Source organism: Schistocerca americana, chromosome 9, assembly GCF_021461395.2.
Source record: "Schistocerca americana isolate TAMUIC-IGC-003095 chromosome 9, iqSchAmer2.1, whole genome shotgun sequence".
Classification (NCBI taxonomy): domain Eukaryota; kingdom Metazoa; phylum Arthropoda; class Insecta; order Orthoptera; family Acrididae; genus Schistocerca; species Schistocerca americana.
Window position 1 is genome coordinate 39,042,390 of NC_060127.1, and position 25,493 is coordinate 39,067,882.

General features: G+C 40.0%; 1 long non-coding RNA gene and 1 other non-coding gene across 2 annotated transcripts; one reads left to right on the top strand and one right to left on the bottom strand.

The window, feature by feature from the left end:
* Positions 1-4,566: 4,566 nt before the first annotated feature.
* Positions 4,567-9,395, top strand: LOC124550898. The gene is made up of 3 exons (XR_006967747.1): positions 4,567-4,650; positions 5,591-5,695; positions 9,285-9,395. It is a non-coding gene; the product is annotated as an uncharacterized LOC124550898 (long non-coding RNA).
* A 15,127-nt stretch (positions 9,396-24,522) lies between these two features.
* Positions 24,523-24,597, bottom strand: Trnat-ugu. The gene has a single exon. It is a non-coding gene; the product is annotated as a tRNA-Thr (tRNA).
* Positions 24,598-25,493: the final 896 nt, after the last annotated feature.

A 25,493-nucleotide genomic window follows, 5' to 3' on the forward strand; every position in this document is an offset into this window, starting at 1 on the left:
GAATGTTGTCCTCGATGGAGCAGCTGAACACAAGAATGTCATCAAGATATGCAAATCAGAATTTTAGTTCGAATAGCACTTCGTTGATGAAGCGTTGCCAGGTCTGGGTTGCGTTTTTCAGACCAAAGGGCATGAATCAAAACTGAAATAACCCGATTGAGGTGGTGATTGCTGTCTTCTTGATGTCTTCAGGAGCCATGGGGATCTGGTGGTAGGCCCGTTTGCAATCAATGACAGAGAATGTGGTCGCACCTCAAGGGAATTTGTAAAGTCGGCAATGTTGGGTATGGGGTAGGTGTCCATAATTGTTCGTGCGTTTAGTCGATGGTAGTCTCCGCACATGTGCCAGGACCCGTCTTTCTTGGGCGTCATATGAATGGGCGTATACCAGCTGCTGGCAGAGGGTTCAATGACGTCGGAGCTTAGAAATTCAGAAATCTGCTTTTTAAGGTCGGAGAGGCACTCGGGACAAAGTCGACGTGGTTTACTGAAGATCAGGTGGCCTGGCATAAGGTGAAGCTTGTGCCATTGGTGACCACGGAAATGTTGCTGGCGGCACGGGAGGCGGTTTGTTTACAATGTGAGGCGGATGGGGCAGGCGAGGCGAGGTCGTGGTGTTCAGAGCCACTCGGCGGATCCGACGGGAGCCGAGGCAGCGAAGTGTCCCAGGAGTCAACACGACAAGATAGCTGCCAGCCTGAAGCAGTGGCGCCATAGTCGGGTGAGCTCAGTAGAGCTCGTGAAGCGTTAGTGAGTCTGTTGTCCGAGGGCGCGGTCTGTAGCAGCACAGTTGCGGGCGAAGTGCTAGGCACGAGTGCACTGTTTGTGTCGTCAGTGGTGGTCGCACGGCGGTGGGCAGGAGCCGAAGCTGCATAGTTTGAGGTGCTGTCCGCGAAGGGAGGGGTAGGAGCTGTCAGTACAGGAACACGTGACGCTCATCGCGCATGCACACTCGTTTCCAGCTGAGTGTCAAATGCTGCCGTGTTAGGGGGGTGTGGTCCTGTGGAACTGTCAGCACATGTTATGGTAGACTTGATAGCACAGTTGTGAGGGGTAGCAGGAGGTAAGCACACGGAGGCTCGATTGCTGGGACTACAAGCAGATTCAGCACACTTACTGACCTTGCTTTGTCCTTGCTGCAGTGTCTGTAATTCCTTTGCTGCGTCGGATAGCTGGAGCTGAGTTTCGTGGAGCCGGAGGGAGAGCTCAAAGTTTTCCTTGCATAGGTGAGCGACATTTTCAAGCTCGACAAGGCACTTGTGCATTGTTTCTTGTAATGTCATCGACAGAGCCGAGCATGTACGGATGAGATGAGCCCAGATCAATTTATCACGGGGGGGTTTGCTCGACAGAGCACAGGGGAAGTGAGTTTCGGAGGGGTGATGAAACACGGTGTTTCGCACTACGTCCGGTGAAAGTTTGTGGTGTCGCAAGAAGTCAATGCCTAGTACAGGTTCCTCAATATTGTATGCTAAAAAAGTCCACTCGAGTTTGCAGTTTGTGGAGAGTGAGACAACGTGGGAGGTTGAACCTGCGCATTTTGCTTAGTTGAATTCATGGCTTGCAGTGAAGTATGATGAGGACGGATGTTCGGCGACGCTAAGGACGTGGGGAGCAGTGAAACATCGGCGCCTGTGTCCACTAGGAAAAGTTTTCCCGACGAAATGTCTTTAATGTAAAGTCATCCACAAATATCCGGTCATTCCCAGACAGAATGTAGCACTAGGGAGTGCCTGTCAAGTTGTGTGCAGGAGGCATTTGGGAAGTAGCAGGAAGTAGCAGTTCCATGCTGCCTCACCAAACATTTTGTGGAAGTAACAGTACGTGTGGTGCAGTTGCATTTCCTGCAGAACGTAGGTCGCCAGTGGTGATAGCTGAGGTTTGGTGGGTGCAGCAGGCTCAGTTGCAGGAGGAAGCATGACCAAGGGTGGAGCCGGTGATGTCCCAATATCTTGTTTACTGTTTTCCAGAGCGAGCGGAAGGGTCGGCCCAGTGCGGCCCGAGCCACGTCCGGCCACAGGACGATCAGCCTGAACCTGAGACTTGTCAGGTAGTCAGTGGCTGGCGAAATAGAGCAGTGATGCATCGTGTAGCTTGTCAGCAATTGTCACTGTTTGCTCGACAAATTCGGGAGGCCTCTGAGCCAGAGCAAAGCGGATGTGAGGAGATAGTTTATCTGACCAGATGGCGAGGAGAGTTGTGTCAGAGAGTAGATTGGTGCTGACCAGGGCACGTAGCCGTCTCCAGAGATGGGAAGGTTTGTCATTGCCATATTGCTGCCTCAGTTGAGCATGCAAGCCGACGTAGAACTGTCTCGTTGGCTAGAGTGTACCGGATAGATGAGTCCGGGGCGTCGACCAGGTCAGCAATCAAGTCCTCCTGGTCGTGCAGGTGGGTGATGAGGCACAGAAACCTGGCTGACTCATCGAGTCTGTAATGGTCGAACACTTCGTCCACAATTTTGAACCAGGTTGTTGCTCTGTCGGGATTAAATTTTGGCAGTGTCGGTAAGCTTTGTAGAATGTTTGGAAGAACAGGTTGAGTTGAATTCGTCGGGGCACTGCCTGAAACGAGCTGTTGTTGCTGTAGTATTCCAGGAAAGTGTGCCTCCCAGGAATGTGGTGACGACGGCTGGTTGGGTGGCAGTGTGAAGGTGACACATTGTGGTTGAGTGCGATCCGTCGCGATGTGGAAGGCCGGTGCGGGTGAGACACAGTAATGTGTCGATTGCAGTTGTGGAAACTCATCACGTTGCAGTTGTGTTAGGATTGACGTGTGGCGGAAGACCAATGTGGATGAGGCACCGGGATGTGCCGAGAACGGTAGCGGAAGCTCGACTGGTGCCTGTTGTCCAGAAGCAGAGCGTGGAAAATGATGTCAAACGTCGGACAGAATGTGTGAATGTTCACTGTTTGTAGTCACTTCACTCAAAATGGTGTGCGGATAAGGTGACTGTCATAGCACAAAACACTGAGGCATAGCAGTGGGACGGAGATGGAGGTCAGGCACAGATAACAAGTTATTGTTCCCATTGCAGGCCGAGGTATCGCAGCAGGAAGGCAAGTGCTTATGCTTAACTGAGGCAGGTGCGGGCATGGTCAGATGCTGAGGAGGTTGACCTGTGAACAAAGCAGTTCTCTGATGGCCAGAGTCATGCACACTCCTAACCTCACTTATTGTTGTAGGCACAAAAACGTCCAGCGATATCGGCGTAATTGTCGAGTGAGAGGCATCGTGTTGCAGTCCTGGTGGTTGTACATCGCCCACAACACGATGCATGTCTATCGCCAAATCCGGTGTTAGGCATTGGGTCGAAGCCATTGTTGGAATGCTGTGTCGAAGTAATATGCACGAACATAACCAACGCGAACGCCGCGGACACAGTAAAACGGCGAAAACGGTAGACGTTACAACTTGGGGTCACCAGTGAGATGGATGCTCGGGTGAGATACACTGAACAACACCTTATAATTTGGAGTTCACTTATTCATATCTTCACACAAGAAAGGATTACACAGAACTGTATGGCGGAACTACACAAAGATAATGTTTTGCTTAGTTCAAAGATGATGCTCAGATCGATACTGGTGTTGATCTCATTGGCGCCACAAGTTGATTGCTATGTTGTGCTCTAAGCCCCATATATTTCAAATGTTTGGTTTTGAAATGCACCATTTGGGGTTTTGCAGTGTTCAGTTTCATCCCATTTAAATGGCACTTCAGTACAGTTTTGTAGGCCATCCAGTGAACTCATGATAGAGCTTGGAATTTTTCTGTGTCATCATTTTCAATTAAAACAGAAGTATCATCTGAAAAAAAGATCTAAAGAGGAATTTATAAGATAAGATAATTTCACTTTCATTAGGCTGTTAACATCAATAGACAATTTTTTTATACTTCATAATCATTACATTAATAAATAAAGCAATACATCATGCCAGTTGTTAGCTTACAATTCCATGTCAGATTCAAAAGACCCATTTAATTCATAAATTACAGTTTGTCATAGAAGTTTACACACAAGAACTTTATGTGACTGGGACTGTTAAAAGAGATTTGACCTTTAGATTAAATATCATTTTTTGTGTTTTGTTCCCATTAAGGAGAAACCCATTTGATCCAAGCCAATATGACGCTTGGACAAGTGTACTGTCGACAGGATCTTTTAGCTTATTCAGATATTGTTATAATTTTATATAGAATAGGAACAGTATTAGCCCTAAAATGGAGCCTTGATGCACACCTTGTTATACTGCACTCCATTTAGAATAATAATTAACTGTATTTGAAGTAATAATTTCCAGAAAAGCCAAAGTGCAGACTACTGCAGCTGAGGTCTCCAGCAAGTCATCCATCATTGTAAGAAATTTGTTGCATTGATGGTGAATGTGTAGCAGAGGACTTGACACCATCACCAAGTTTCATAGCTTCACATTAAATTTTTGATGATGATAATTAAAACATTATGACTATCCATCACAATTAAAAAGTTAATACTAGAGCACATAAACCTGTTGTTGGCATAGTTGTTTACTTTTACTAGTGATTATTGCATTTTATTTCCAGGTGAAACCAGCTGTGGTTGACAGAGTAGCTGTTCTCCGTGCTATCAACAGGCGAATTTCTCCACTGAAACTAATTCCGTATTTTGTAAGTTCATAGCTGCAGGCTGATAATGCTGTCTTTTCCACCCTAATTTTTAATTGTAATGTTATACTTGGACTGGAATCTTTTAAGTGGTACACAGGGGTATTGCTTGTACCCTACAGCAAGCTGACACTGTGCAATGTTTGGACCGGCCAACTCACAGGGGAGGGTTGTAATACTGGGTTTTCACAGGATTCATCCTTTGACTATCACTATTTTTGAGTTACAAGTTAAAGACTATCTCACCAGAAGACAGTCGTCCTGTTGTCAGTGCTGACTCACTTGCCTTACCAGAGTGGACAGAGAATATAGTTATGAAATACTGTACATTGAAAAACTTAGTTCTTTTGTCCTGAAAATTTCTTCCTCTTTTATCATCAAGCTATATACGAATAATTTTAGCTTCCTGAGCAAAGAATGTGAACATAAAACTGGACTATCACATTAACTCAACCCAGGCACATAGGATATTTTTAGACTGAAAGTGGGCCATCTGGGCTATGTGCAGTGATATTTTGTAGTCTGGTATTTAATAATCTCGGAATTTTTTTGAAGACATTGTAGTAAATCTATTCCCATATGAAATTTGTTGTTGCTTTGTGTATTTGTTTGAAAGAAACTGCAATATCCATTCTTCAAACACTGGATAATTGATTTACATGCAGGGAGCACATAGTTGCATATCATTCAGTAAGTCATATGTCTTCTGCAATAATTGAAGGCAGTTAGTTACAAACTACACATTTTTAAATTCATGTAGAAGACTCTTTAGATGAAAACTATTTCTATTCTCTACAGTAATATAATGCCCTTTGAACTGTACTTGTTAGTAAAGAAAATGGTATTTTGTATATATTATTTTTACAAGTGCCATTGTGTAATTGTAAGCACAGTGTAGTAGATAGCCTCGTTTTCTCAAAGTGTGGTGTCCTTCTTTTTACAGTTTTGTATGGAGGATGGACATATAACATTTCTAGTGAATAACTGCAAAGCTCCCCTGACAACATTGTTCAAACAGAATCTTAAAGTACCATTTCATTCTATTCAGGTAAGTTTTTGATGGCTCTTGGTGTGCTAATAGTATGTGTAACTGGCAGTGGATTCCTTGTATGAATTCTTCTGAGTAATTTTGAAATTGGATAAAATTCCAAGCTGGTGGTGAAATAACAGCATTGTTCCAATTACGAAAGCTAATGTTCAAATCACCATATTTAAAAATTTTGTCAGTCTACTTTGATAGCTAAGCCATTACATAGAAAGCAATCGCTGCATGCTAGTACACTATATAAATTACTGTTGAAGATTCAGGAACCATTTGAAAGCTTGCCATTTGATCCTACACCCCAACTAGCTCCACAGACGATGAAGAGATTAAAGAAATGTATGATCAGATAAAAGAAATTATTCAGATAGTGAAGGGAGATGAAAATTTAATAGTCATGGTGGACTGGAATTTAATAGTAGGAAAAGGAAGAGAAGGAAAAAGTTGTAGGTGAATATGGAATGGGGGTAAGGAATGAAAGGGGAAGCCACCTGGTAGAATTTTTCACAGAGCATAATTTAATCACTTGGTTTAAAAATCACAAAAGAGGATTTTATCCATGGAAGAGGCCTGGAAACACTGGAAGGTTTCAGATAGACTATATAATGGTAAGATAGAGATTTAGGAACCAGGTTTTAAATCGTAAGACATTTCCAGAGGCAGATGTGGACTCTGACCACAATCTATTGGTTATGAACTGTAGATTAAAATTGAAGAAACTACGAAAAGTTGGGAATTTAAGGAGATGGAAACTGGTTAAACTGAGAGAACCAGAGATTGTAAAGAGTTTCAGAGAGCGCATTAGGGAACAATTGACAAGAACAGGTGAAAGAAATACAGCGGAAGAGAATGGGTAGCTTTGAGAGATGAAATACTGAAGGCAGCAGAGGATCAAGTAGGTAAAAAGATGAGGGCTAGTAGAAATCCTTAGGTAACAGAAGAGATATTGAACTTAATTGATGAAAGGAGAAAATTTAAAAATGCAGTAAATGAATTAGGCAAAAAGGAATACAAATGTCTCAAAAACAAGATTGACAGGAAGTGGACAAATGTAATGATGTAGAGGCATATATCACTAGGGGTAAGATAGATACTGCCTACAGGAAAATTAAAGAGACCTGTGGAGAAAAGAGAACCACTTGTATGAATTGCAAGAGCTCAGATGGGAAACCAGTTCTAAACAAAGAAGGGAAAGCAGAAAGGTAGAGGGTCTACACAAGGGCGATGTACTTGAGGATGATATTATGGAAATTGAAGAGCATGTAGATAAAGATGAAATGGGAGATATGATACTGCGTGAAGAGTTTGACAGAGCACTGAAAGACTTAAGTCAAAACAAGGCCCTGGGAGCAGACAACATTCCATTAGAACTACTGATAGTCTTGGGAGAGCCAGTCCTGACAAAACTCTACCATCTGGTGAGCAATATGTGTGGGACAGCTGAAATACCCTCGGACTTCAAGAAGAATACAATAATTCTAATCCCAAAGAAAGCAGTTGCTGACAGGTGTGAAAATTACTCAACTATCAGTTTAATAACTCATAGCTGCAAAATACTATCACAATTTTTTTACAGATGAATGGAAGAACTGGTAGAAGCCAACCTCGGGCAGGATCAATTTGGATTTCATAGAAATGTTGGAACATGTGAGGCAATAGTGACCCTATGACTTGTCTAAGAAGATAGATTAAGGAAAGGCAAACCTATGTTTATAGCATTTTTAGACTTAGAGAAGGCTTTTGACAATGTTGACTGGAATAGTATCTTTCAAATTCTGAAGGTGGCAGGGGTTAAATAAAGGGTGGGAAGGGCTATTTACAATTTGTACAGAAACCAGATGCAGTTATAAGAGTCGAGGGGTATGAAAGGGAAGCAGTGGTTGTGAAGGGAGTGAGACAGGGTTGTAGCCTATTCACAATGTTATACAATCTGTATATTGAGCAAGCAGTAAAGGAAACAAAAAAGAAAAATTTGGAGTAGGAATTAAAACCCATGGAGAAGAAACAAAAACTTTGAGTTTTGTCGATGACATTGTATTTCTGTCAGAGACAGCAAAGGACTTGGAAGAGCATTTGAATGGAATGGACAGTGTCTTGAAAGCAGGATATAAGATGAACTTCAACAAAAGCAAAATGGGGATAATGGAATGTAGTCAAATTAAATCAAGTGATAGTGAGGGAATTAGATTAGGAAATGAGACACTTAAAGTAGTAGATGAGTTTTGCTATTTGGGGAGCAAAGTAACTGATGATGGTCAAAGTAAAGAGGATATAAAGTGTAGACTGGTTATGGCAAGAGTAGCATTTCTGAAGAAGAGAAATTTGTTAACATCGAGTATCGATTTAAGTGTCAGAAAATCTTTTCTGAAATTATTTGTATGGAATGTAGCCATCTATGGATGTGAAACATGGATGATAACTAGTTTAGACAAGAAGAGTATAGAAGCTTTTGAAATGTGGTGCTACTGAAGAATGCTGAAGATCAGATGGGTAGATCACGTGACTAATGAGGAGGTACTGAATAGAATTGGGGATAAGAGGAATTTGTGGCACAACTTGACTAGAAGAAGGGTAAGTTGGTAAGACATGTTCTTAGGCATCAAGGGATCACCAATTTAGTATTGGAGGGCAGTGTGGATGGTAAAAAGCATAGAGGGAGACCAAGAGATAAATGCACTAAGCAGATTCAGAAGGATGTTGGTTGCAGTAGTTGCTTGGAGATGAAGAAGCTTGCACAGGATATAGTAGCATGTAGAGCTGCAGCAAACTAGTCTGTGGACTGAAGGCCACATCATCATCATCATCATCAACAACAACAACAACAGCAACAACAACAACACTCATAAATAAACAGAGAAGTACTTTAACCAAAAAATGGCTTTTATTTGTGTAACTTACCAGTCGACTTACCCTTCACATCATAAATCCTGTAAAGAAGACAACAACTTCCTGATCATTCAAAATTAGACTTAATGACATGTTCAGAGATACATAAGTCCTTAAATTTTTTGTCATCTTATCTGCTCACTTATCATTCACAACTCAAATCTGCGAGGAAAAAAAATCCTAAAACTGTGTCTGGTGATCAGGGAACTGTCAGGGAATTTCACTTTGGGAAAGTTGTGGTAGCTTTATCTACTATTTTTCCTTCTCTTCCTTTTACTACAAGTTGCATTCTTCTCTCCTGCTACAGCTAATTTTTCGTTTGCTTTAACTGTGAGCATAATTCCCTTTTTCTCATGATACATGTTTTCAGTCTCCGCATCATCTGTGTATCATGTAGGCGTACAAACTTGTAAATCTGCATTACACTCTTGGAATTTGATTTTAACAAATGAGTGCTTTCAACTTTCATTGTGGTCATTATATAGTACACAGTGAAACCATTTATATGATTTATTTGTCTAATATTTCATATTTACAATAGTTCCTTTTGCACAAAACCATTTCATTGTCTTTAGATTGTCTTTTGTACTTGTTTAATCTAGCTATATCTGAAGTAGTCATTCTCTGTATTTGCTATGTCATTTCCCTCTTTCAGCTAATTAAGATGGTTTCCTCTTTGCGGTATAATACATATTTTTAATGATTACAGATTGAAATGAAAGTCGAGCTTTGTGCCAAGAAAGTGAGCCTCTCTGCAATTCTGCAGAGAATTATTAATAAAAGGCTCAGTTGTGAGAAAACAGTTTTAGACCTATCATACCTGATTAGCATTCCTGGTGAGTATCTGCCTTCAACATACATGTTAGTGCTAAGAGCTGTGTGTAAATTTAAATGCAGTTTGCACTGAGATGAAAAAATTCATGGGATACCTCTAAATATTGTGACAGACCTTCTTTTGTGCAGTGTAGTGCAACAACTTGACGTGGCATGTACTCAATAAGTCATTGGAATTCCTCTCAGAAATATTGAACCATGGCGTCTCTATAGCTGCCCATAATTGTGAAAGTGTTGTGGGTACAGGATTTTGTGCATGAACTTACCTCTCAATTATGTCCCATAAATGTTCGATGGGATTCATGATTGGCGATCTGGGTGGCCAAATCATTTGCTAAAATTATACATAATGTTCTTTAAACCAATTCCGAATAATTGTGACCCTGTGTCATGTTTGGGAATGTGAAATCCGTGAATGGCTGCAAATGGTCTCTAAGTAGCTGCACGTAACCATTTGCAGTCAGTGATTGATCCAGTTGTACCAGAGGACGCAGTTCATTCCATATAAACACAATCAACACTACTATGCACAGTGCCTTGTTGAGAAGCTGGGTGTGTAGCTTTGTGGAATCTTCACCACATCCAAACCATACCATCAGCCCTTACCAACTGTAATCAGGACTCATCTGACCAGACCACAGCTTTCCAGTTATCTAGTATCCGACCAATACTGTTGCGAGCCCAAGAGAGGTGCTGCAGGCAATGTTGTACTCTGAGCAAAGGCACTCACATTGGTCATCTGTTGCCATAGCCCATAAATACCAAATTTTGCCGCATAACAGATACGTTTGTTATGCATCTCACAATGATTTATGTGGTTATTTCATGCAGTGTTGCTTGTCTGTTATCACTGTCAACTTTATGCAAACACCGCTGGTCTCGGTCCTTAAGTGAAGGCCATCGGCCACTGCATTGTCCATGGTGTGAGGCAATGCCTGAAATTTAATATTCTCAGCATAGTCTTGACACTGTGCATCCTGGAATATTAAACTTCATAACGGTTACCAAAATGGAATGTCCATATGTCTTCCTCCAACTACCATTCAACATTAAAAGTCTATTAATTTCTCTTGTGCAGCCATAATCGTGTCAGGAACCTTTTCATATGAATCACCTGAGTACAAATGATAGCTTCAGCAGTGCACTGCCCTTTCATACCCTGTGTACAAGGTACTACCTGCATCCACATATGTGTGTATTGGTATCCAGTGACTTTTGTCATCTCAGTGCTTTTCAGCGAAATTTATATTGCTTCTGGAAACTTATGTGATAACAAATCTTACAATGAGTTTTTAGTAGGTACTGAATGCTTAATGTCTCCATATGCTTTGGTAGTTTGTTAGAGACTTTTTTAAGCTCTACCTTTTCCTTTGGTCTTTCCCTGGGTAAATACTCTTTGAGAGGTGGACACTCATTGGTTTTGGCACGTGTTGAAGACACTCACCACAACACTTCTTGAACACCCAACAAGTTGTGTAGTTTCTGAAATGCTGATGCTGAGCTTCCAGATGATCACAATCTGCCCTCAGTCAAATTCAAATAGATTGTGTGCCTTCCTCATTCTACACATGGACAGCACACTCACTGAAGCTGCATGCATTGTGCATGTGTCCACCTAGCAGTTCTTTCTCACCAGGTGATGCTGCTATTGTCTGGACAGGTTTATATCAATAATAGGTCAGTGGTCATGATGTTCCGGCTGATCAATGTTTGAGACTGGCAGAATACCCTCAGATGCCAAGAAGAATGTAATTATTCCAGTTCCAAAGATCACAGGTGCTGGCAGGTGTGAATATTACATAATCATGAATTTAATAAGTCATAGCGGTAAGATGCTGAATGAAAGAATTGGTAGACAGCCATCCTTGTGGAGCATCAGTTTGGCTTCCAGAGAATACAGGAAGATGTGCGGCAGTACTTAGCTTATGACTTCTCTTGGAAGACAGCTTGAAGAAAGACAAACATATTTACAGCATTTTTGGATTTAGAGAAAGTGCTTGACTGTTCACTGTAATACACTCTTTGAAATTGTGGAGGTAGAAGGTATAAAATACAGGAGGCAAAAGGATATCAACAACTTGTTCAGGACCCACACTGCTATCTAAAGAGTTAAAGGGCATGACAGGGAAGCAGTAGTTGAGAAGTAAATGAGAAATGTTTGTAGCCCATTCCTGATGTTGTTCAATCTGTAGAATAAGCAAGCATTAAGAGAAACCAAAGAGAAAATTGGTACATTATTAAAAATATTTGGTTTGGCGATGACATTATAATTCTGTCAGACACAGGAAAGGACTTAGGAGAGCAGTTGAACTGAAATGACAGTCTTGAAAAGGGGCTATAAGATGAACACTAGCAAAAGTAAAACGAGGGTAATGGAATGTACAAACATGCAAGGTGATTCACGAAGATATGGAAATATTGTCATATGTTATTCTACAAGTAAAACTAAAGAAAAAAGTTCATTTAAACATAGGTCCTCAAATGTTTAGTTATGGAGTATGGCTAATAAAAGATTTTGCCTGAAATTTAGCAACTTCACTAATATGAAATCATTGCAAAGCTGTATGAGATTAAAGTAAAGCACAACTCCCATTTATTTTGTTGTTATTGATCTGGTGAATCTAATAAAACATGTCCCAGATGTGTATCTGCATTAGTTTTCGAGAACATCCAAAGAAAGAAAGAAGTAATTTCATAAAATTTTTAATTTATTAACTACTTGGCCCAATTTGTTTTTTAAATTCCAGACAACTGCACAAAGTTTTCAACAGAAGTTGTAGAGAATCTAATTTTGGAAAAATGATAATAACATTAACTGAAACAGTATGAATGTGTGTTATACAGTGTACATACAATTTTGCAGTACATTCAAAATAAATGTTCAAGAATGTCTCCACTGAGTTAAATGCATTTAGCTGCACATGTATGAACAGATTTTGTTGCCCAATCCAGTTTCACAGGGTTGTTCTTAATTTTGTCTATTACATTCGTAGTGCAAATAAATTGTGCTTTACATTATCCTCGTACAGTTTTGTGATGGATTCATATTAGTGAAGTTGCTAAATTTCAGGCAAAATCTTTTATTACCTGTATCTCCATAACTAAACATTGGTGGACCTACGTTTATACGAACTTTTTTCTTTACTTTTGCTTGTAGAATAACATATTAGAATATTTGCATATCTTCATGAATCACCCTGTATACAAACATACATACATACATACATATTGGTGATCACAGACCCTGCAGATTGTGTGCTGGCCTTACACTGTCCTTCCAGCTGCTGAAGGTCCTTCTGCAGTAAATCCTGCAGTGATACATTCCATTCCTTGAATGAGAGGTATCACATGTCAGAGAAAAGATGTTTGTGACTGAGAGTAGTTGATAAGTGATGAGCACCCCACTGTTGGGAAGTGTTTTAAATGGTAGAACTAATGATCCAGTGACTGTACAGAAGTGGGTAACAGTCAGATGACCCTACCTACTGAGGTGGAGACAGAAGTTGCATGGAATGGGTGGTGTGGAAGAAAGAGCTCCACGAAATCTAAGAGCACGAAGTGTCAAAGATAATAAGTGTACTGTAATTGTTAATTATAAAGTTGAATATCAGACCTGTTATGTATGTAGTACTGCTCAGAAGTCAACATACCTGGAATACAGCACAATTTAAACTAAAGGCCAGTGACACAGTAAATATGACTTCGAGCCCCCTGAGTAAACCCCACTCAGACCTGAAAATCTATTATCACAATGTCCAATCCTCGAGCAACAAAACTGATGACTTAAGCATTTTGCTGACCAGTGAACTCAGTGATATCTCAGTAGTATGCCTAGCAGAGCACTGGCTCTGCACTGATGTGGTTCAGCTAATCTCACTACCCAACTTCAAATTGTGTGAACACTACTCCAGATCAAATGATGGACATGGTGGGGTTGCCATCTTCATCAAACAACACATTGAATATAGCCCACTTCCTACCCTAAAGGAAATAGGAACAGATAAGATCTTTGAATGTGCAGCCATAAAGCTTACAGATCTAAATCTAATTGTAGCTACAATCTACCTTCCCCCCTCCAGTAGTATTAATGATTTTCTGTTACAAATGGACTTGTTTCTATACAAAATAAGTCAGAGGAAACAGGATGTGATTATATGTGGTGACTTTAATATAGACTTTCTCACCCACAACAGAAACAGGGAAACATTGATTAACATTTCAAAAACTTATAATCTGCATGGCCTTGTAAACGAGCCCACTAGAATAACACCCACATCCAAGACAGCTCTAGATCAAATTTTTGCAAATAGAAATAAACTTAACCCAACTCTAGAAGTATACAATGCAGGATTCAGCGACCACCAAGCTGTCATTCTAAAGGTCGATGTTAGCAAAGATACCTCAAACCCAGTCCCACCTAAAACTTTATGAAGGTTTTTCACCCAAGAGAACTTGTTCAAGCTAAATGCCTTCCTTAGTAGAGAAAAGTGGACAGAGATGTACACAGCCAATGATGTCAACATGAAATTCAACATATTTCTTGACAAAATGATCCACCACTTTGAAGAAGCCTTTCCACAAAAACCAGTAAGAATAAATAATAATAATAATAATAATAATAATAATAATAATAGAAACAAGAGTTTGATTACACCAGCTATAAAAATCTCTTGCAAACATAAAAGAATACTCCACATGTTACGTAAACAAAGTAGTGACTCCCCCCAACTAACAGAATACTATAAAAACTACACATGTATCCTAAGAAGTGTGATAAGACAAGCAAAAAGGATGCAGAATGATGAGTACATTGACAAATCCAGCAATAAAGTAAAAGCAATGTGGAATATCATAAAAAGGGAAAGAGGGGAAATGAAAGCTTCACACACGAACATAGAAATCAAACTCCACAATGAATCTATATCTAATCCTGAAGTTGTGGTGAACTCATTCAACAATTTCTTTACAAGCGTAGCTGAAAAACTGGTCCAAAAGAATCCTAACACAAATTACCAACCAGCAAACCAAAAATATCACACATGTGCAGAGTCAATTTTCATTACCAAAGTCACTGAAAATGATGTTGCAAAAGCCCTCAGAGAGTTAAAAAATTCATATTAAGCTGGAATTGATGGTATCCCAGCTGCTGTAATCAAAAATTGTGAACACACAATTGCTGAACCATTAACTCACCTCTGTGACTGTTCTTTCCAGGCAGGTATTTTCCCTGAAGCTCTGAAACTATCTAAAGTAATTCCTGTCTTCAAAAAAGGTGATAATAAAGATATGAATAACTACAGGCCTATCTCAATCTCATCCTGCTTTTCTAAAGTTTTTGAAAAAATGATGTCCAAAAACATGATGGACTTCATTGAAAAAAAAAGATTTACTAAGTTTAGCTCAACATGGGTTCAGAAGCAACAAATCTACTGAAACTGCAGTATATGATTGCATAAATACGCTTTTAGAACTGTTAGATAGAAAACAACCCATAACAGGCATATTTCTGGATCTGTCAAAGGCTTTTGACACTGTTGACCACAAAATATTACTGGAAAAATTAGAACACTACGGTATCAGAGGAATTGCAAACAACTGGATTGCTACATTCCTAACCAATCGGATGCAGAGAGTCAGCATGAAATATACTAATAGACAAAGCAACTCAATAACCGAAATACTATCAAGTAATAAAATTGTAAAGCAAGGTGTTCCACAGGACTCAGTATTGGGACCCCTACTTTTCCTCCTGTATATTAATGACTTGAGCCTGAATGTTGATGCACACAAAACAATAATATTTGCTGATGACACAACTGTACTCCTCAAAGGGGAGAATACAGAGGCTGTGCAAAAAGCTGTGAACTTGACTACTGATCAACTCACCAACTGGGCAAAAATCAACAGATTAACTATCAACACCAAAAAGACAGCTTCCATGAACTTCCACACAACACAAAATGCAAATTCCTCTCAGCCATCTATCACTATAAATAACCAGTCAATAGATACTGACGCTGTTTTCAAATTCCTAGGTCTGTGGGTTCAAGATAACCCTGAAATGGAATACACATACAGGAAAGGTAAATGCCAGGATTTGTACTGGCTGTTATGCATTGAGTGTACTGAAAACATGTGCTAGCCTGAAAACATTAACCAGTGCATACTACGCTTACATACAAGCCCACCTAAAATATGGTGTAATATTCTGGGGAAATGCTCCAACTGCTCTGAGCACATTCAGAATCCAGAAGAGAGCAATGAGGATTATTACTGGGAGCAAACCCAGAGACTCCTGCAAACCCATCTTCAGAAAGTTGGAAATCCTTACACTGCCTTGCCTCTACATTCTTGAGACTCTAAAATTCTTCAGAAAACACATAGTGCCAACTGACCCCAGAGTCGTAAAAAATAATGAAATACATGAACACAACACCAGGAAAAATGCAAACCTGCATGTTATACGTACAAACACTCAACTGTGTAAAAAGGGAGTTTTCCACATGGGCCTCCAACTGTTCAGCAGTCTTCCCACTAGTATTAAGTCCATCGAACACAACATAAAATTTAGCAAAGCCGTGAAGTCATATTTGTTGTGTCACTGTTTTTACTCTGTAAACGAATACTTAGAACAGTAATCTTGCTGTTTGTGTTAAATTGAAAACATTGAGCAATATAATACATTAGGATACTATAGGCTTACGTTAATATATGTTAACAATGTTAAATGATATTTTCCAACATCTGCAACACACTGTGTGCCATCAGATCACATGGAATAAATAAATAGAGCAGTATACATGTTGACAGGTGTCCTCATTTATCATGTAATTCTGAAAATAATATAAGAAGGTGAATTGAATTTCAGTACTTATTTACATGGTTTAGTGAATGAGAATGAGATGTTAATTTTTAGCAGTGTTATCTGAAGGCTGTAAGGAGGCAAAGTCTGAGCCAAGTTGGAGGAAGAAAGCATACAGATTCAGGACACAGACTAGCTGGACCCTGATTAATAATATTTAATGGTGATCAAATATTCAGTAAGCAACATTTATTGTATATAAAAGGAATGTTCAGGTGGTAACTTATTTATGTGTTTGGGGCATGAGGTGAAGTATAACAAACCACCATGCACACCAAGCCAACTTGAAACACTTCAATCTTTCTATCGTTTCCTTGGCCTTCCAATTGGATGAGTTCCATCAGGTTTTCCCATAAGCACAGTTTTGGTCCAGCAAGTGTCTAACCTCCTGGCAATATGCCCTATCAGGCTTACTCTCTGTGCTTTCATTTTCTGCATGATGTTTCATCAGGTCATACAGCTCTTGGTTCTTTCTTTATCTCTAGGTGGTCTCTTCATTGAATGCTGTTGAATTAAATTAGGCAGTGCTGTGAGAATTATGAGGAAATGAGATGCTAAAAGTAGTAGACCTGTTTTGCTATTTTTGCAGCAAAATAACTGATGAGAGTTGAGTTAGAGGGGATACAGAATGCAGCCTGGCAATGGCAAGAAAAACATTTCCAAGAGAGAGAAATTTATTAACATTCACAGTAAATTTACATGTTAGGACGCTCTTTCCAAAGGTATTTGAGATGTAGTCTTGCATGGAACTGAAATGTGAATTATACTGTTATGACAAGGAGAGAATAGATGGCTTTGAAAATAGTTGCTACAGAAAAAAGTTTAAGACTAGATAGATATACTGAATAACTAATGAGGAGGTACTGGATTGCATTCAGTTAAAAAAGAAATTTGTGGCACAACTTGACTAAAAGACGGGATTGCTTGATAGAATTCATCCTGAGGCACCAAGGAATCATCAATTTAGTAACAGAGTGAAGTGTGAAAGCTAAAAATTGTAGGACAATAAGTGGATTCAGATGGATGCAGGTTATAGTAGTTATGCAGAGATGGAGGGCCTTCAAAGGATAGACTAGCTTGGGAAACTGCATCAAACCACTCTTTGGGCAGAAGGCAATAACAAAAGAAACAACAATAACACAACACACAAACAGTTCTGGGTGCAAAAGTGTGAAATGCAGATAAATCTCAAGCTCATTGCAGAATATCTTTTGAACAGTTGGGGTCAAGTAACTTTGCAAGGGACGGGTAGGCCTGCATGGTTCAATACCCACATTAGAAAGTTGTTACGGAAGAAAAGAAAGCATCACAGATTTAAATTCAGCTAAAACCTTGTTAACAAACAAATTTTGAATGTTGTGTCTGCTGTCTGATACTGTACACAGCTATACTTCATATCAGACGTTTCCAGCATGGCGCTACAGTCACAATGACTCGCTACGTAGGTGGTGCACATAACAGGAACCACATTATGCTTCCACTACAAGAATTTCAAAACATCCAGTCCATCCACAGATAGTCATGTCTGACATCACAGAGGGTACTGATTCTAGGAACTACTTCTTTCACCTTCAAAATATGAGGGGTATTCCATAAGTAAAGCAGCACATTTTTTTATGAAAAAAGGTTATTTTTATTCAGGATTCCAATATATCATACTCTTCCCCACTCTTTAACCTAAAAAACACTGTTTTTCAACATAATTTCCGTTCAGTGTGACAGCCATATGCTACCTCACTGGGAGGGCCTGTACGCCTCTACAGTACCACTACTGGCCGACACTGTAGACAATGTCTTGCTGCATCAGTAAGCTCCTCATCACCATGTACTGCCTCCCTTAGAATGCATCCTTCATTGGGCCAAACAGATGATCTTTTGTTGCTCTTTATGGTCTTCTGTCATGCAGTGAGGTACCCATCAGGAACATCTGCTTCAGTACCCCAACTAGTGGACAAGTGTGTCAGCACTACTAACAGAGACATCCAGCTGTGCAGTGAGGAGTTTGATTGTTATCCATCAGTCACCTCAAATGAGAGTGATGGCATTTCCCAACATTGCAGGAGTTGCAGCTGTGTGCAGCTGTCTGGCAAGAGGGACATCAGACAGGTCTGTATTACCTTATTGTGATGATAAGAGATGCCTTGTGCAACAAATCACTGCAGTTTTGTTCACTGACAGGTCTCCAAAGACATCCTGCAAGCATCTATGAATGTCTGTAATGTTCCAGTATTCTGCCAAAAGAAACTCAATGACAGCTCTTTGCTTAGAACACATCTCCACTGGTGATGTCATTTTGAAGTCTATGTATAGCGTCACCACCAGTGGGAACTTCATGAAGCTATAGGGGCTGAAGCAGGAATATTCCACAATGTCACACAACACATTCTGCATTTTTCCAACTGACATTGTTGGAGGAAAAAAAGGTGCTGTATTACTTATTGAACACCAGTTGTAGTTCGCAGATGAGTATTCTTCTGGTCACTGCACATTTAAGCAACCACATTACGTCACTCAGCCACTTGCAGCAGCAGATATCAATGAATACTGTCCTTTTTTTTTGCAGTCATCACTGAGTGTTGTGGTGTACCACTGTTAACTGACCATGAACTAATGCAGTGTCACTGACAACAGTCCAGACTGCATTACTATTAGGCTATCCATCATTAGGGCTGGTTTGAGAACATTTACCATACAAACGACTTAGCATTTGCCCCCCACCCCCCACTTCCTCTCCTACAGCTTGTACACTTTCATTCATGTCAGCTCTTGCTACCAAGTCTGATATGCACTGCATACAAATCTTATCTTGCCCTTGTGCATCTGTGGTGTCCATCTCTGCTTGGCACTCCAAGTGACCACTACTAATTATGATGTGTCCCGTATAGAAATCTTACAGTTGTGCACGTCCCTCTCAGCTGGGTATCTCAAGCAGCTGCTGGTGCAGCTTGGGCCTTGAACTGGCCCAGCCCATTGTTCACTGAGTTAGTCTAGACCAGTGTTCGGAAATTTTTCTTCAGCACAACTCCTTCTCATCAGACTAAAATTTAGTATTTATTGTGTCCATCCTTTTAATAAATGATTGTTAACTGTTTCTAATCATATTGCAAAACTTATTGACAATATAGTCTACAAGTGTCCTGTAATTGGTGGAATAGAACTGTGACAATTTTTGGTACTGCAATGATGTTTCATTTCCTATGTGCAATCTGTAACCCTCTTATGCTTCAGCAGTTTTTACAGGAGCTCTTTGCCTTATGTGTGGATGGGTTCTGAAAGAGAGTGTTTATTGTCTTCCAAGCTACGTGAATGACATAAACAACTGCACTGCAAACATTTTGTACTCACATCTCCGTTTTTTAGCAATATCATATTTCACAACACAGTTTGGTATACTGAGCAAAATGACAGATCATCTTAAACATATGTTGCCTGTACAAAAACAAGACCAGAAGCATATCTTAACAAAGGCCAATTTGACAGTAATTTTTCACATCATCCACTATAGCTGTGACCTTTTCTCTTTTTCTCCTTGTCATCTAAACACCTTCAAAGCTGGATGGCAGGGAGAAAGTGGTCCCACACAGCAGGTGGAGACACTCACTCACCATGTTGTCTTGTAGAAGTGCAGGGTTCAAGATGTTCTCTCATCTGCATGTATCATAATAATACCTGCCACAGTAGGCTGTCCTGATATTTACTTAGTGTTAAACGTCACAAACATCTTTCATCATTACAGAATCTTGGAAGTGCCACATGCTACTCTAAAAATGTCAGGTTAAACACAGCTGCAATATGCAAGCACACCACCTCAATACAGAGACTGATTTCTGTGGCAGGGGGTTCACTTCTTGCTACCTTTATGTTTGTCATGAACCTTATTTGCTGAGTACAACACTGAATGAAGCCAAAATTAGGGTAATGCAAGAATGAAATCCAATAATTGAATGACAAATGTCATTTTTGAATCCAAACAATGGAAAATCCAGGATGGAATGTAACAATATTAGAGAAGTAAAGTTGCTAATCACCATATAGTGGAGATACTGAGTCGCAGTAGGCACAACAAAAAGATTCACACAATTATAGCCTTTGGCCATTAAGGCCTTTGTCAGCAATAAACACACATACTCACATACATTCATGCAAATGCAACTTGCACACTTGTCTGCAGTCTAAGACAACTGAAACCACACTGCCATCTCCACTAAATGGTGAGTAGCAACTTTCCTTCTCTAATACTGTTACATTTTTTAATTTATTTAGCTAAAACACTGAAGTTACTCCACTCCTTTCTTATCACAAGTAATGCCTATTGCAGATCTGGAACCAGCTGCAGATTGCCTATCTAAAGGCTTCCAGGTCCAACAAAATTTTGTTTTTCAATATTTCTTGTTTCATTCATTTCATTCATTTCATTGTTGCCCTTATGGACAGTGTTTGAACTCGAAAATCACATGATGACACAATTTTCACTTCTTTCCTTTCTTCCTCTTCTCTTCCCAAAATCTCTTCATCCTTTGGCTGCGCTCCTGTTTCCTTTGCTCTGTCCATAATGTTCCTTTCTTCTTTCTCTCCTTTACAATAAATTTTGCACTCCTAACTTTGTTTCTGAAGTATTTCCTGTCTCCTATCATTTGCCTGTTGATCCCTATCTGCCTTAAGTCTTCGTCTATTTCATGATACCAATTTGTTTTCTTGCTTGAGCTGTTTACTACATCAAAAATTTTCTTTGTAAGTCGGTTGTTGTCCATTCTCTGTATGTGCCCATAGAAAGTTAATCTGCGTTTTCTGATCGCGTCTGTTAGTCTGTCAGTGTGCTGGTACAGCTCTTTGGTAGGTCGCTTCATCCATATGCCATCTCTGTGAATTGGTCCAAATATTTTTCTGAGAATTTTGCGTTCTATTTTTTCTGTGTCTATGATGCCTGATGCTCCAATTGTGGTTGTTTCTGACGCGTACAATGCTTCTGGTAATACAACTGTTTTGTAGTGCCTAAGTTTGGCCTGCCTCGATATGCTTTTCTTATTATAATGTGACCATGTGAGTTTGTATGCCTTCTGGAGTTTCTTCGTTCGTTCCATGTTAGCCGCCTTGTTTGATCCTCCCATTTGTATGTACTCCCCTAAATACTTAAATTTTTCGACTCTTTCTACGGATCCATATACCGTATGCATGGTGTGTACATTGTTGGTCTGTCGTTCCATATATTGTGTCTTCTCGTAAGATACCTGCAGACCTGTTTTGGCAGCTATTTCATGCAAGCATTCCAGTGCTTCCTTTGCCTCCTGTGTATTATTGCTGAGTATGGCTATATCATCTGCAAATGCCAGACATTTTATGATTGTTTTGGTTTCACGTGTTCTTCCCAGCTGTATTCCTTTAACTTGTTCCTCCCACTGCTTGATAATTTTGTCTAACACCATGTTGAACAGGATTGGTGAGAGCCCGTCTCCTTGTCGGACACCTGTGTGTATGTGGAAGGGTTCCGAAATTTCTCCCATGAACTTAATCTTGGAGGTAGTGTCTGTAAGCGTCTGTTGTATAAGTGCCCTGGTTTTTCTGTCGATACCATATTCTTCCAGTACGTCAAAGAGTGTCTGTCTGTCTATGGAATCATATGCTTTTTTAAAGTCCACAAAGGTAACTACAGTGTTTCTTGCCTGTCTGACTTTCAAAAGTGTTCTCAAGTTCCAGATCTGTTCGATGCATGATCTCCCTTTTCTGAAGCCTGCCTGGTATTCCCCAATTTGCAGATCTGCTTGTGGTTCTAGTCTGTTTAATAGCACCTTAGAGAAAATTTTGCATGTAACTGGTACTAGCGAAATGCCTCTGTAATTGTTTGGATCTGACTTATCACCCTTTTTATGTAACGGATAGATCAATGCACATTTCCATTCCTCTGGCACTTTCTCTGTGATCCAAATTTCGGAGATAATCTTATGGATTTTTTTGGTGATGTTTTCATCTTGGAGTTTCCAGATCTCGGCGATAATACCATCTTCTCCGGCAGCTCTGTTACTTTTCATTTGTTTTATGATTTCCTCTATCTCTTCTATTGTGGGTGGATCAGAATCGGCATTAGATGTGGTCTTTTGGAATGTTAATTTTCCTGTACGTTTTTTGCAATTAAGAAGTTTATCAAAGTAATGTTTGAGAATTTTACAGTTTTCTTTTGTGTTTGTTTCCAGGGATCCATCTGTTCTTCGGAAGCAGAGGCTAGGGGGTTGATAGCCCTTAATATTTTCTTTGAAAGTTCTGTAAAAATTTCTTGTGTTATTTCTTTTGAAATCTTCCTCAATTTCTTTTAGTCTGTTATTGTCATATGCTCGTTTTTCCCTTCTGATTTCCTTCGATGCTAGTTTCTGATATCCGTGAAATTCTTTCCATGTTTCTGAATTTCTGTAGCTACTGAACTTGTCCCATGCTTGCTTTCTTCTCTCAATGGCTTCATCACACTTTGCGTTCCACCGCCTATGTTTGCGTTTTCTAGGTGGTTGTCCTCAGCACATAGTCTTCTGAACTGCCTTCGCCAGATCTGTCCATGTGTCTATTGAGTGCCTATTAATTTCTTCAACGATTTTATCCCTGTTTATCTTCAAGTATTCCGGATCAGGTTTGACTATTTTGTTTTGCGCTGTCTGTTTCAGTCTTGGGATTGGCCTAATCTTAACTTGTAGCAAATAATGATCAGACTCGAAGACTCCTTTACGTGTTCTGACATTTAGAATTTCCCGCAAATTTTTCTTGGATATGGCCACATGATCAATCTGAAATTCTCCCCACACTGTGTTGGGTGCTTTCCATGTTGTAAGTTTTCGTCTTGGTTTTTGAAATTGTGTTGACATGATTTTGAGGTTAAAGTTTTGACAATATTTTATGAGGTGTTCCCCATTTCTGTTCGTGCGAATATGTGCTGAGTATGGGCCTGTTATTTCTCTGAATTTTCTCTCCTTACCAAGCTGTGCATTGAAATCACTCATTACAATTTTCACATGTCTTTCTGGTACGTTGTTAGTTACTTCCTCCATGTCTTCCCAGAAGTCTTCAATTTCTTGTGGGTTCTTTCTGTTATGGTCATTTGTAGGTGCATGTGCGTTGATAATTGTGTATGCTTTATTACCTGATTTGAAGGACAGTGTCGAGATACGTTCTGATATTGAATTGAAGTCTATGATGTTATCCATGACTGATTTGTGTACTGCAAACCCTGTACCAAACAATAATGGTGTTCCTCTTCTGACAGCAGGTTACCTTTGTAAATCCTGTAATGTTCTGTGTCGAAATGGTTTTCATCTACGAAGCGCGTCTCTTGAATGGCAAGAATTTTGATGTGAAATTTATCTAGCATGTCTGTCAGTTGTTTTAGTTTTCCAAGTTTGAACAGAGTGTTTGCATTGAGAGTGCCAAGGTAGTGCTTGCGAAGAGGTTTTGAGAAGCTCCGACTCTTCTCCTCATGATGTTCCTGGTCCCCCAGAATCCGATGACCAGGAAAGTCCAGTCCGTTGACTGGGGCCTGGGGTAGCGGATTTCTTTCCATTTGTTCCATCATGATTACTTCAAGTTGAAGTTGGTTGTGGTGACCTTCAACAAGATCACGGTAATTGCAGACTTGATTGTTGAGATCAAGCCATATTTCACTGCCGCACCAACTAGGTAAACAGACACAGACCACTAGTCGCTGGATACCAGAACAGACACTAATGGATTTCTTGATGTTGTGTGTTTGGTCTGCGAGAGCTATTTTATTTCGCTCAAGTCCGCCGGCAAGCCGGTGAGGACCCCCCTATCCGCCACCTGGGACGCGCCACGTCGGAGTATCACCTCTCCGCCTGCTACGACACTGTAGTAGGTTTGTGGCAATATTTCTTGTAATTATTGACTGAATTTAATACTTTAAAATGCTGTCATAGTGTACTCATTAAGAGATATAATCTTGTGTTGAAAGTTTAACACAATAAGACAATACATTATTACAGTTGAAAGCTTTGAGTGTATAATGAGGCAGTATAACTGACAATGGGCAAATATGCAGCCCATATTCATCTAGCATTCTGAATGAGAACCATTAGTGACTTCCGATGACTTTAAACATAATTTCAAAGTTTCATAAACTTTTTCACACTTACATGTTAATGTCAAAATCCAACAGATTAACTCATTTGTAAAGCTTTTTTTAAAGAAATGATAATTAATCAAGACAGCTGCCAACAGGTGTTGTTGATATACCTCATTGGAGACAGCTGAAAATGTGTGCCCCAACTGGGACTTGAACCCAGGATCTCCTGCTTACATGGCAGATGCTCTATCCGTCTGAGCCACCGAGGGCACAGAGGATAGCGTGACTGCAGGGACTTCCATTGCACGCTTCCCATGAGACCCACATTCCCAGCTGTCCACAACCTACATTTGTAATGTTCCTAAAGGATATTTGCCCATTCACTCATTATTCACACCAACTAAGGTGACAATTCCCGTAAGAGTTTGAGCAAAGTGTGCACATTTGCACAGAAGAAGGCCAGTGGCTGGGTAGCCTTTAACTATATGAAGATAGTAACTGTTCCAAAAGAACAGATACCAATGATGACCATGAAGCTTCTCTAGAGAAATGATAATTAATCGAAAAACTCAGCTGCCAATAGGTGTTGTTGATATACCTCAATGGGGACAGCGGAAAATGTGTGCCCTGACTGGGATTCGAACCCAGAATCTCCTGCTTACATGGCAGACACTCTATCCATCTGAGCCACTGAGGGCACAGAGGATAGTGTGACTGCAGGGACTTATCCCTTGCATGCTTCTCACTGTGCTTTTTTAAAGTTTTTTTTTGTATGTGAGAGTAAGATTATTTAAAGAATCAGAGGTTTGCTGGTTGATGACAGAGCACCATTGTTGTTGTTTTTGTGGCCTTCTGTCTGAATACTGATTTGATGCTGCCCTCCACTATGATTTATCCTGTGTAAGTCTCATCATCTCTGACTGGCCACTGAAACATGTTAAATGTGGAACAGCAGTATAAGCATCAGTGTACAGCCAGGTGACAAAAGTCATGGGATACCAGCTAATATCATATCAGACCTCCTTTTGCTAGTATAGTGCAGAAACTCAATGTAGCATAGACTCAACACATCGTTGGAAGCCCCTGTAGAAATATTGAGCCACGCTGTCTCTATAGCTGTCCATGACTGCGAAAGTGTTGCCAGTGCAAGATCTTGTGCACAAACT